Source organism: Bidens hawaiensis, unplaced genomic scaffold (genome assembly GCF_021521415.1).
Source record: "Bidens hawaiensis isolate Kalapana, Puna unplaced genomic scaffold, B.hawaiensis_p1.1 tig00021017_1, whole genome shotgun sequence".
Lineage (NCBI taxonomy): Eukaryota > Viridiplantae > Streptophyta > Magnoliopsida > Asterales > Asteraceae > Bidens > Bidens hawaiensis.
The window spans coordinates 363,451-375,509 of NW_027493244.1; the positions used below are offsets into that span (position 1 = coordinate 363,451).

Below are 12,059 nucleotides of genomic sequence, written 5' to 3' on the forward strand. Positions count from 1 at the left end.
GAAGAACCTGCCCGTTTAGAAGTAAATGAGCAATGAAATTAGTGAATGCACATGGTTGTCAAAATTCCACTCATATCTTGGTCCAATCTGTCTACAAAAAAGCACATACACACACAAAAACAAAAAGAATATAAAAGCCCTCATAAAACTTAACAGAAGTATACATATATGTTAAGTTAGTAAATACCGAGACAAACCAGACACGATGGCTGCTATGTACTTGCAGGTGAAGTTTGCATGTGTTCAAATAGATGTGTATATTGCACATTAATAGTGAGACATGAATCCGCCTGCATTCAAACATAACAATTAACAAAGATTCAGAACAAAACTTTATTATAAACTATGAACAAAAACCTCCGAAGATGAGAAGCGTCTTCGATTAACATGCTTATGAAGTGCATTTGTTGGGTTCACTTCAAAGTATTCTGATAAAAAATCTTACCTGCCATATAACGATTGTTTACCTTCCCCGTTATGATCAATCCATCATTGTTAACTTTATTTCAACTGGGTCCCAATCAAACAAAATACACGATACATGGTTTCAACTATTAACATGTTATAACTCCTCAAAAGCAACAAAGTTTTAGGCTTTTAGCTGCAGCTTCAAATTCAAACAAAAGCTACGCTCGTTATGTATGTGCCAAATCCAAATTGGGGTTACAAAAGGTTTTAATAGTGTTCAGCCTATGGTTATTAAACAGGTATTACGTGAATTCATGCGTACACAGTTTCTCACTCAATTCTACATACGTACTTAAATAAATAATTAATTTAATATAAACAGAACAACTAATTTAAGGTAAATAAAAAACCAGTACCTAAAAGGTGAAAGGAAGTAACGATGTGATGGAAGGAGAAAGGGGGAGTTTGATTGAGCCATCTAAAGTCTAAACGATCATGGGTTAGTTTTCTTTTATTACATTAGTAGATATGGTTTTTAATAACCTATTTATTTATTTATTTATAAATAACTAATAATGATTTATTCTCCTATATTTTTAATTGTTTCTGCCATCCTCAAGATCACATTGTTAAAAAAATGTAATTAGATACCAAAAAAGTTATAGGACCGATTACGCAGGCCCGTCCTCAAGGATAATAAAAAAAATTTAGCTCTCGTGCGAGATGAAATTTGAGCCTCCTCCTTATAATATAAACTCATCAATTATATATCAAAAAACCACAATATGAATACAATTATTATAAAATAAATAAAACAAAAGTAGTGTATCAAAATGATCAAACTTAAGCGGATTTCAAGGCTCTCCTAGTGTTTTGGGAAGCAAAGCTCTCTATTACCCGACCCGATCACCGATTACATAGTCCCGTGTACCTGATTATATACTGTAACACCCCGCAACCGCAGGGGAAACGTAACCGGGGCGCCACAGACACCTCTGATATCAACCACATTGTTTATAAAGAAAACTGAATACATTAATATACTTCAATTTACATTATCTCATATTTCATTACCGTCTAGGTGATACACACATCATACAATACGATACATAATTTTATTTAATATAATGTATCGTAACATCCCGCACGCAAATCTTACACACATCAAGCAATTAGAACGTAAGCAATCACTTCATCTTAATCGTACCTGAAAAGCATGTGAGAAAACGGGTCAACTACGAATAGTTGGTGAGTTTCATAATTCGAGTAAACCATGATAAATCAATATCATAATATAATATTATCGATGTAATTATGCTGAGCCCACAAGTGAAACCTCTGACTATCCACATACAACCCCGTGGCATACTCCGCCCACGAACCTGCCCTAAACCGCTACGCCTAACATTACATAGCAAATTAAATAACAACAAAATAGACATGTGCAACTGGCTGGGAAACATCAGCAAATCCATGCCGGACCAGTTGGGTTTGTCAGACCAATAGTACTATTCACACTCTATCGGCTTTTAGCTAATCACTCGTGTTGCGGGGCCTTACAATGTTAGCAACTCAGACAATCACCATCTTAGTACATTTCCGTACGATTCCCGTACAATAAAATATATATAAATACACGCAAATCCATGCGTTCAGTATGTACTTAAACATTTTAATAGTAACATGCTTTCCGCCCCGAGAAAATATTTAAAAACAATTCAGAAAAAGGGGCTCGTGAAACTCTCCTTAGCACATGCAAGCAGGTAACAACAGTCATTATCAGTTAACACGTCCAATCTGTAATATGATCCCTACGATCGTTATTATACAATTATTGTTTATATAATCTTTAACCGTATCATTCGGTCACTCGGGGAACACCGTTACCCCAGTAATATAACAATTCTGGGAGCAGTGTTAACCCAAAAATAGGTTTCTGGACTCAGATTGTGATGTCGTATAATGTCCGATAGTCAAAATCACTATCGGCCCGTTTTCCCCGTTTTGCGTGCCTAGCACAGTTGTCCGTTTTTACGTTTCGAAAATGAGTATGGTCACACACGACTCGAAAATAGTTGTTGACTGATAAACTGATTAAGGTTATGAAAACAGAACAGGGTTTCGATGTCCCGATTAGCTACGGGATCCGTATCCGTTTTTAACGTACCGGAAACTATTAATCCTTATAAAAATTACACAAATCATCCGAATTATTTTCGGATGGTTCGTTTTTACTCGATTTAATAAATAATATGAAAACAGCTTATTTTTAGGGTTTTCGTATACCAGTCAGCTCGTCTACCCGAACTTTGCTGGTTTACGCGTTTTATATTATAAAAGTTCACTTTTATTCCAAATAAATATCCGTTCATCCTCGGATCTTGAGATTTTGCACAAATAACATTTTGACAGTTTAGAATTTTATAAAAATATTTCCAAAATTTATTTGTACTTAATATTTATTTATCCATTTTTAAAACTCATTTAAACACTAAATATGCCGTAAATACCAAACGACACCCGAAAAATCCCAAATTTTCCAGGATGGCCCCTGCCATACCATAAGTTTCCTGTAAAAATTTACAGATCCAGACTCACTTTCAAATACACTTTTTTATGCCAAAACCGAGCTAAAAACTCTATAACTCGTTTATCCAGAAATCATACTTAGGGTTTTTTAAATGACCCGAAATTTTGTGTGTGACCTTTACATGACCTAAAAAGCTTATCTGAAATTTTTCAGAATTTTTTCAAGGTCTTTAACTATTTTTCACAATTTTTAGCCAAAATCTAGCATTAAATTCACCAAATATTCTATATTTATCCAAAAATTACCAAAAAATCACAGAAGTCATATTTTCATATGTTTATCATCCCTGCAAAATTTCGTGACCCAGCTCAAACTACATCACAATCTGTCCAAACACATATACAAATTTATAAATCGAAATACCTTGCTCTTTCCACTTTTACACGCCTAAATCTCGATTTTTCCGCCTTAGCTACAAACTAAACACAGAACCTACAGCCAATATACCACAATACCAAGCAAGTTACACTCACCATCAAGCCTTTTACACCATAGTTTCGGTTATTGTTTTAAAACTAAAGTTTAAACCGTAAAAATTCGTTTTTGGTTCGTTTGATTCTTTTCTTGGACCAAGATCCCTTGTATAACCCGTATACATCACTTGATCATGCAAGAATCGGTTTTCATCTCGGGTTTTCACCCTTTTTTTCACTTGAAACCTCATTTTCTTGCAAATAAACTCAAGAAATGAAGATGAGAACGTAAATAACTCGATTTTTACCTTGCTTTGTCTTCAAAATCCTTGGATTTCTAGAGAGATGATGGAGGTTTCTTTGGTTATTTACTTGAGAAGATGGGAAATGAAATTATGGTGGAAATATCCACCTTATGGCAGATTTTGAGGGGGTGGGGTGGGGCCCACCTCCTTCATTCTCATCCACATATTAAGATTTCCAGATGTGGATAACGTTTTGGATAAACTCGGTTCAGTTCGTTTTTCGTTTAGATGCTTAATTCGGCTTTTAAAAATGCATTTCATTTAAACCGGTTTAATACATTTAAAAGTTTAAACCATAACCCTTGTTTACTTAAAACACCTTAATAATATTATTTGCGCATCTTTTTCGGCTTGAATGATGGTATCTTGCTCGGTTTGGTATTCATATTTCGTTTAACGTACCGACGTATCGTTAAATCGAAATTCTTTTTCTGTGCCGTACTTTACTTATCCCGAAGCATTAATGCTTCGTAAAATCACTAAATATTATAGATATCGTCTATAATTGAACCCTCGATTCGTTCGGGTTTCAATAACTATCGATCGATTAATCGCATATTCAATACGATGAATTATATATTCACGTACAATCAATACAGTGAACCATGTATTCTCGTATAATTACTATGGTAATTCATGTACCCGACATTAAATATAACGTAACTATTGTCTACCGGTTAGGGTATACCTGGTTTCGTCGGAATCGTTACATTCTCCCCCTGTTAAGAAATTCGTCCTCGAAATTTTACACGCCCACTATCCCCTTCCGAAAGAAAGGTGGGGGTTTTTCCTTCAGAATTCATCCTCGCGTTACCAGGTATAATCTGGTCCTCGCTGTGAATTCCGCTTAATCTTAATCAATAAAGCTTGGTGTGTCCAAACTGTTTAGTTTTTCCGTCTACTATCTCTACGGAATTATTTATGATATCAAGCATGTCTTCTATGAGTACCTCCATTACTGGTACTTTCGTTGCCTCATCGCCTAGGTACTTTTCAATCCGTATACATGGCAAAACATCATGTATAGTACTTAGCCCCTGGAGTACTTTAATCGATAAACTAAATGACCAATCATGGAGATAGTCTCATAAGGTCCAATATATTAAGGAGCTATTTTCGGTTTTGCCAAACCTTATATCACCTATCTAAGGTGATGCCTTAAAAATGTCTTGTCACATATTTCCAGTGACAATGGTTTCCTTTGAATGTTGGCATAAATCCTTTGCCAATCTCGCGCTGCTTTCAACTTATCTTAAATATTATAAATCCGATTGGTTGTTTCTCGAATCAATTCAAATCTTATGGCTTGATTGACGCCCATTTTCAATTTAACAAATTGGTGATAATTATTTCACCCATAGAAAGCTTCAAGCTCTCGATGCTTCCTTCCCCGCCTTCCAATAATGGAAGTAGGATGACTATTTCGATCTGAGATAATTGAAAATGGTACTCCACGACGAGATACCATTTCACCATCATGAATTTGGGCGAGAATTCATATTGGTAATCGTCATGGATTGGGATGAAATGCGAGGTTTGGTTAATCGATCCGCGATTACCCAATTTACATCATGCCTTTGATATATCTCGGGAATTTGCGTCCCGAAATCCATTGTAATTTATTCCCACTATTATTGGAGAATTTTCTGTCGTTGTGGCGTTCCTTAGGGTTTTCGGTGTGCAGCCTTATCTATTGCATAACTTAAATATTCACCAACATACGTAACCATATCTTTCTCCAAACTCGGCCATTAATAAAATCCTTTCAGATATTCGTATCATCAATAGTCTAATCCGATCCTCTCTACTTAATCATCGGATACTATATTAGCCTTACCTGGACGATATCGGATCCCACAATCCTAATCGTTTAACAATTTTACCCGTCTTCGTTGAATATGAGACTGCGGTCTCTTATCATTTAAAAAATTTGTACATTTACGTCGTACAAAGGATTATAAGTTGGGTAATGCTAAAAATTCTTCAATAAACCGCTGATAGTCTCCGGCTAGTCCTAAAAATTGGCGCATTTCCTTTGCCGCCTTGGGTGACTACCAATTTTAATGGTTTCTATCTTATTTGGATCTATGTGAAATCCTTGTTGCTTTACAACATGACCAAGGGATTATGCTTTCTGTATTCAAAATCACATTTCGAAAACTTCGCGTACAACTCCTCTTGCTTTAACACTTCCACAATTTTCCTTAAACGTCGTTCGTGCTCTTCTTTACGTTGCAAATATATCAAAATATCATCAATGAATGCTATGACAAATTTGTCAAAATAAAGTTTACAGACTCGGTTCATGAGTTCCATGAACACTGCCTGCGCATTTGTTAGCCCGAACGGCATAAATAAGAATTCATAATGGCCGTAACGAGTCCGAAACGCTGTTGTTGCAACGTCCTCCTCTTGGATTTTTCATTTGGTGATAACTATATCTAAGATCAATTTTCTAAAAATAAATCGCCCCTTGCAGTTGGTTAAACAGATCATTTACTTCGAATAAGTGAATACCTATTCTTGATCGTCACTTTATTCAATTCTCCCTAATCAATACATATCCTAACACTTCCGTCCTTCATTTCCCAAATAACACTGGTGCACCCCATGGTGACTAACTAGGTCGTATAAAACCTTATCCAATAATTCTTGCATTTCAGTTGGTGCAAGTCAGTAAGATACTTTGGCAATAGGATATGCTCCTGGTATTAGATCGATACGAATTTCAACTTGTCATGCTGGTGGTATTCCGGGCAGTTTTTTTTTTTTTTTTTGGGAAAACTTCTGAATATTTACGTATCACCGGAACATCTTCTATATGTTTTCTTTTAAATCTGTGGCAATCACGTTTGTTAAATACACCACGTCTTCTTGACGTAAATATTATAACATCTCAAGATGAGATTAGAGTGGTAACATAATACCGTACACTTTTCTCTGTATCTAATCGCTTCATCGTCCGAAAGAGAGCTTCTAATCATCTTATTTTCATATTTGATTTCAGCTTCATGTTGAGTTAGCCAATCCATGTTAACTATTACGTCAAAACTTCTTAACTTTACTGGTCGTAGGTCAATAAGGAAAGGTTAATCGTTCAGAATAACAGGACAATTCCGAACAATTTAGTTAACCATTAGGGATTTACCGTTAGCGATTCTACAGTATAGGGTTCTATAGTTTCACTAATCGGTATCTTTCCAAATGGTAGGAGGTTAACAGGAACTAACTTCTATCGGCGACCGTAAAAATATCACTGAAGCCTATTGATTTAAAACTACAACATACTTAATACCACCTTTGGATCATGACGTGCTTTATTCGAATTACTCACAAAAGCACGGCTCCTTGCTTGATCAGAGGTTGATGCTTGTCATGAGGTTCGTCTTCCAACGACACCTTGGTTCAACTTTGGGCAATTTCTCTTGAAACGTTCTGTACTGCCACATTCATAGCAAGTACAACTGTTTGGCATAATTTGATTTCTTTGGATGGATTGTTATTGAAGCTGTTGGGTTCGGAGTGGTTGTACACGAATGGGTTAGGGTTGCCGGTTCACATGGCTTCAATTGGTTCTACAATTGGGGCATTACGTCCATCTTTACCACACCTGTGGCCTACTATCACTCGACATTCTTCTTCCTGCCGATAACCATATTTTCCACATTTAGGGAAGGACCCTTCATGCGGTTCATGTTTTCACACCAGAACTAGTCTTAGTATAATTCTGGGTTGTAGGACATACCTACTTATTCAAAAGCCTATCTTGCACTATACCTTTATCATTTCTCTTCTTTAACACTCGACGTCTCACCTAACGTCCTTCTAGTCCGCTTCCCATAGGGTCAAATATATCAATGCTGGCTTGTGACACAACCCTTCCTAAGGTTGTATATTTTACAGGATTGACTATACTCCTTATCGATGGAGTTAGTCCCCAATATAGCGCTCACTTCGCTTAGTTTCAGGAGTAATTAGCCATGTTACCAGACATGACAATTCCTTCAAACGATTAGCGTGTTCTAAGTGATCAGCACACAACATTTCTATCTTCCATAGCTCAGTTTCCAATCTCTAAACTTAATTACTCGAATAAAAGTGTTCTAGCCCAAGAATTTTAAATTCCGACCATATCATCTGAGTAATAATTTTCTAACTATAATTTTGTACCATCGTGTTCCATCACGATACAACATAATCTACCAACATATCTGTAGCATATTTCACTACACAATGTTCTAGACTCTTACCAATATCCTTAACCATTTCGATCTTTTCTATCCACTCGCTAATCTATTCCTCCATTTACCATCAGTAAACTATTAATAATTTCCTTAACACAACCAACAAACATATCCTTCATACCGGATCTAATTCATTACGACTACTATTCATGTTTAGTTTATAACTAATACTTGTAGTCATAATAGTATTCGGTGGGACATTATCACTCTTAGTAATAACACTAAGAATTGAAATATTCATAATCATGTGATTGCTCGATCTATAATTCTGCGATCACATTTGCATCAACACTAGCAGTGATCTGTGATACGACATTCGGTATCATCATCTGCTATCTTTGAGCAATCAACTGAATCATATCAATCTCCATCATTGGAGTTACTCTTTTTATGTCATTCTGCCGTACCCATCCCGTACGCAGTAATCAATACTAATCTCACCGTATAACTCGTTACCAGCTCAATCATAACAGCATGTACACATACACACCAAATATTATCATACATATTACACATACCAGTATCTAGTATATATGTCCCACAAATATAATAACATATGGACTTAACCTGACATCGGTTAACGTTTAAATATGTTTCATAACCCTTGTCACCAACTGACATATAGATCTTTCTCAACAAAGATTAATGTTTAATATGCTTGATTTCAATATCCTTCTGCATGTCAGCATAACCGATACATGCTCACCGTGAGCACCAAACGATTACGTACCACGGAGTTATAATATCCGTGTCTATTTGTATATCCGGCATACACGGTATACCACCTACGAACGAACAACCAACTATGCTATAATGATTCCAACACCTCTTTGTGTATGGGTAATCATTCGATTCGAGTATACATGGGTATAGGCATCTAACGGATGTAAGGATAACATAGGGAGTTGCAAGGTTCAAGGTATACGCGCAACCCATGTTGCCTTCAAATATTATCAATTACTATTATGGGAAACTCTATCACTTGCTCAGTCAATGTCCTCAGGCATTCTATGTTCGCTAAAATCGGTAATTCTCGATCTGGAGGTGGTATGTCTCATATGTTTGAGAGTGAGAAATACACACATATATTTCTATATATTATTTTTATCTGCTCATTTATTATCAAATTTATTATTATTATTATTATTTATTTTATTTTATTTATTTATTTATTTATTTATTTTACCTTAATGGAATAAGAATGAGTTCAGGTACAGGTCCGTCCGTACGTGAGGGTCGGCGGTTCGGGTGAACATAGGGGGTTATTAAGATATACGGTACCGGTATTGGTAGGGTAAGGGATTTATTAATTTTGGTTGGGAGTGACGGTTACTAGATATTTCTGGTTAATGTCAAACGGGAGATCTAATTTGGTACTATCATAACTATGGCCCGATAAGTCAGACTTATCATCAACCGATGCTCTAGAAATTTCAGCATCCTCGGTACTTTTATTATTTCATCCCCCGGTTCCTTATCCGGGTCCTATTTCTCAATACATGTACCCACAAGATATGTACATATATATATATACACATTAGCACGCATAAATAATATTATATACGTTACACATATGTTGCCATTTTTACCTATTAATGTACCCAGTGACTTCCCATGAATTCCCTCGTGCAGACAAGTCTGTTATTATGTTCCGGACCATAATAACTCACTTGTCCGACCGAGTTCATCCCGATACTCGTCACCATATATTATTAGTTGATATTCAGTTTCAATAATACTTGAGCCTCCGGTTATATTTTAGATATCTTTTAAAGACATCCTAAATCTTTATAACCAATGGCTCTGATACCAACTTCTGTAACACCCAGCAACCGCAGCGGAAACGTAACCGGGGCGCCACAGACACCTCTGATATCAACCACATTGTTTATAAAGAAAACTGAATACATTAATATACTTCAAATTACATTATCTTATATTTCATTACCGTCTAGGTGATACACACATCATACAATACGATACATAATTCTATTTAATATAATGTATCGTAACATCCCGCACGCAAATCTTACACACATCAAGCACTTAGAACGTAAGCAATCACTTCATCTTAATCGTACCTGAAAAGCATGTGAGAAAACGGGTCAACTACGAATAGTTGGTGAGTTTCACAATTCGAGTAAACCATGATAAATCAATATCATAATATAATATTATCGATGTAATTATGCTGAGCCCACAAGTGAAACCTCTGACTATCCACATACAACCCCGTGGCATACTCCGCCCACGAACCTGTCCTAAACCGCTATGCCTAACATTACATAGCAAATTAAATAACAACAAAATAGACATGTGCAACTGGCTGGGAAACATCAGCAAATCCATGCCGGACCAGTTGGGTTTGTCAGACCAATAGTACTATTCACACTCCACCGGCTTTTAGCTAATCACTCGTGGTGCGGGGCCTTACAATGTTAGCAACTCAGACAATCACCATCTTAGTACATTTCCGTACGATTCCCGTACAATAAAATATATATAAATACACGCAAATCCATGCGTTCAGTATGTACTTAAACATTTTAACAGTAACATGCTTTCCGCCCCGAGAAAATATTTAAAAACAATTCAGAAAAAGGGGCTCGTGAAACTCACCTTAGCACATGCAAGCAGGTAACAACAGTCATTATCAGTTAACACGTCCAATCTGTAATATGATCCCTACGATCGTTATTATACAATTATTGTTTATATAATCTTTAACCGTATCATTCGGTCACTCGGGGAACACCGTTACCCCAGTAATATAACAATTCTGGGAGCAGTGTTAACCCAAAAATAGGTTTCTGGACTCAGATTGTGATGTCGTATAATGTCCGATAGTCAAAATCACTATCGGCCCGTTTTCCCCGTTTTGCGTGCCTAGCACAGTTGTCCGTTTTTACGTTTCGAAAATGAGTATGGTCACACACGACTCGAAAATAGTTGTTGACTGATAAACTGATTAAGGTTATGAAAACAGAACAGGGTTTCGATGTCCCGATTAGCTACGGGATCCGTATCCGTTTTTAACGTACCGGAAACTATTAATCCTTATAAAAATTACACAAATCATCCGAATTATTTTCGGATGGTTCGTTTTTACTCGATTTAATAAATAATATGAAAACAGCTTATTTTTAGGGTTTTCGTATACCAGTCAGCTCGTCTACCCGAACTTTGCTGGTTTACGCGTTTTATATTATAAAAGTTCACTTTTATTCCAAATAAATATCCGTTCATCCTCGGATCTTGAGATTTTGCACAAATAACATTTTGACAGTTTAGAATTTTATAAAAATATTTCCAAAATTTATTTGTACTTAATATTTATTTATCCATTTTTAAAACTCATTTAAACACTAAATATGCCGTAAATACCAAACGACACCCGAAAAATCCCAAATTTTCCAGGATGGCCCCTGCCATACCATAAGTTTCCTGTAAAAATTTACAGATCCAGACTCACTTTCAAATACACTTTTTTATGCCAAAACCGAGCTAAAAACTCTATAACTCGTTTATCCAGAAATCATACTTAGGGTTTTCCAAATGACCCGAAATTTTGTGTGTGACCTTTACATGACCTAAAAAGCTTATCTGAAATTTTTTAGAATTTTTTCAAGGTCTTTAACTATTTTTCACAATTTTTAGCCAAAATCTAGCATTAAATTCACCAAATATTCTATATTTATCCAAAAATTACCAAAAAATCACAGAAGTCATATTTTCATATGTTTATCATCCCTGCAAAATTTCGTGACCCAGCTCAAACTACATCACAATCTGTCCAAACACATATACAAATTTATAAATCGAAATACCTTGCTCTTTCCGCTTTTACACGCCTAAATCTCGATTTTTCCGCCTTAGCTACAAACTAAACACAGAACCTACAGCCAATATACCACAATACCAAGCAAGTTACACTCACCATCAAGCCTTTTACACCATAGTTTCGGTTATTGTTTTAAAACTAAAGTTTAAACCGTAAAAATTCGTTTTTGGTTCGTTTGATTCTTTTCTTGGACCAAGATCCCTTGTATAACCCGTATACATCACTTGATCATGCAAGAATCGGTTTTCATCTCGGGTT

The 12,059-nt window shown here is 35.9% G+C and overlaps 1 long non-coding RNA gene across 1 annotated transcript; it reads right to left on the reverse strand.

Annotated features, from left to right (window-relative positions):
- Positions 1–12: 12 nt before the first annotated feature.
- LOC143562433 (uncharacterized) lies at positions 13–916 on the reverse strand. The gene is made up of 4 exons (XR_013140482.1): positions 825–916; positions 358–445; positions 198–290; positions 13–91 (listed from the first exon to the last, which is right to left on the reverse strand). It is a non-coding gene; the product is annotated as an uncharacterized LOC143562433 (long non-coding RNA).
- Positions 917–12,059: the final 11,143 nt, after the last annotated feature.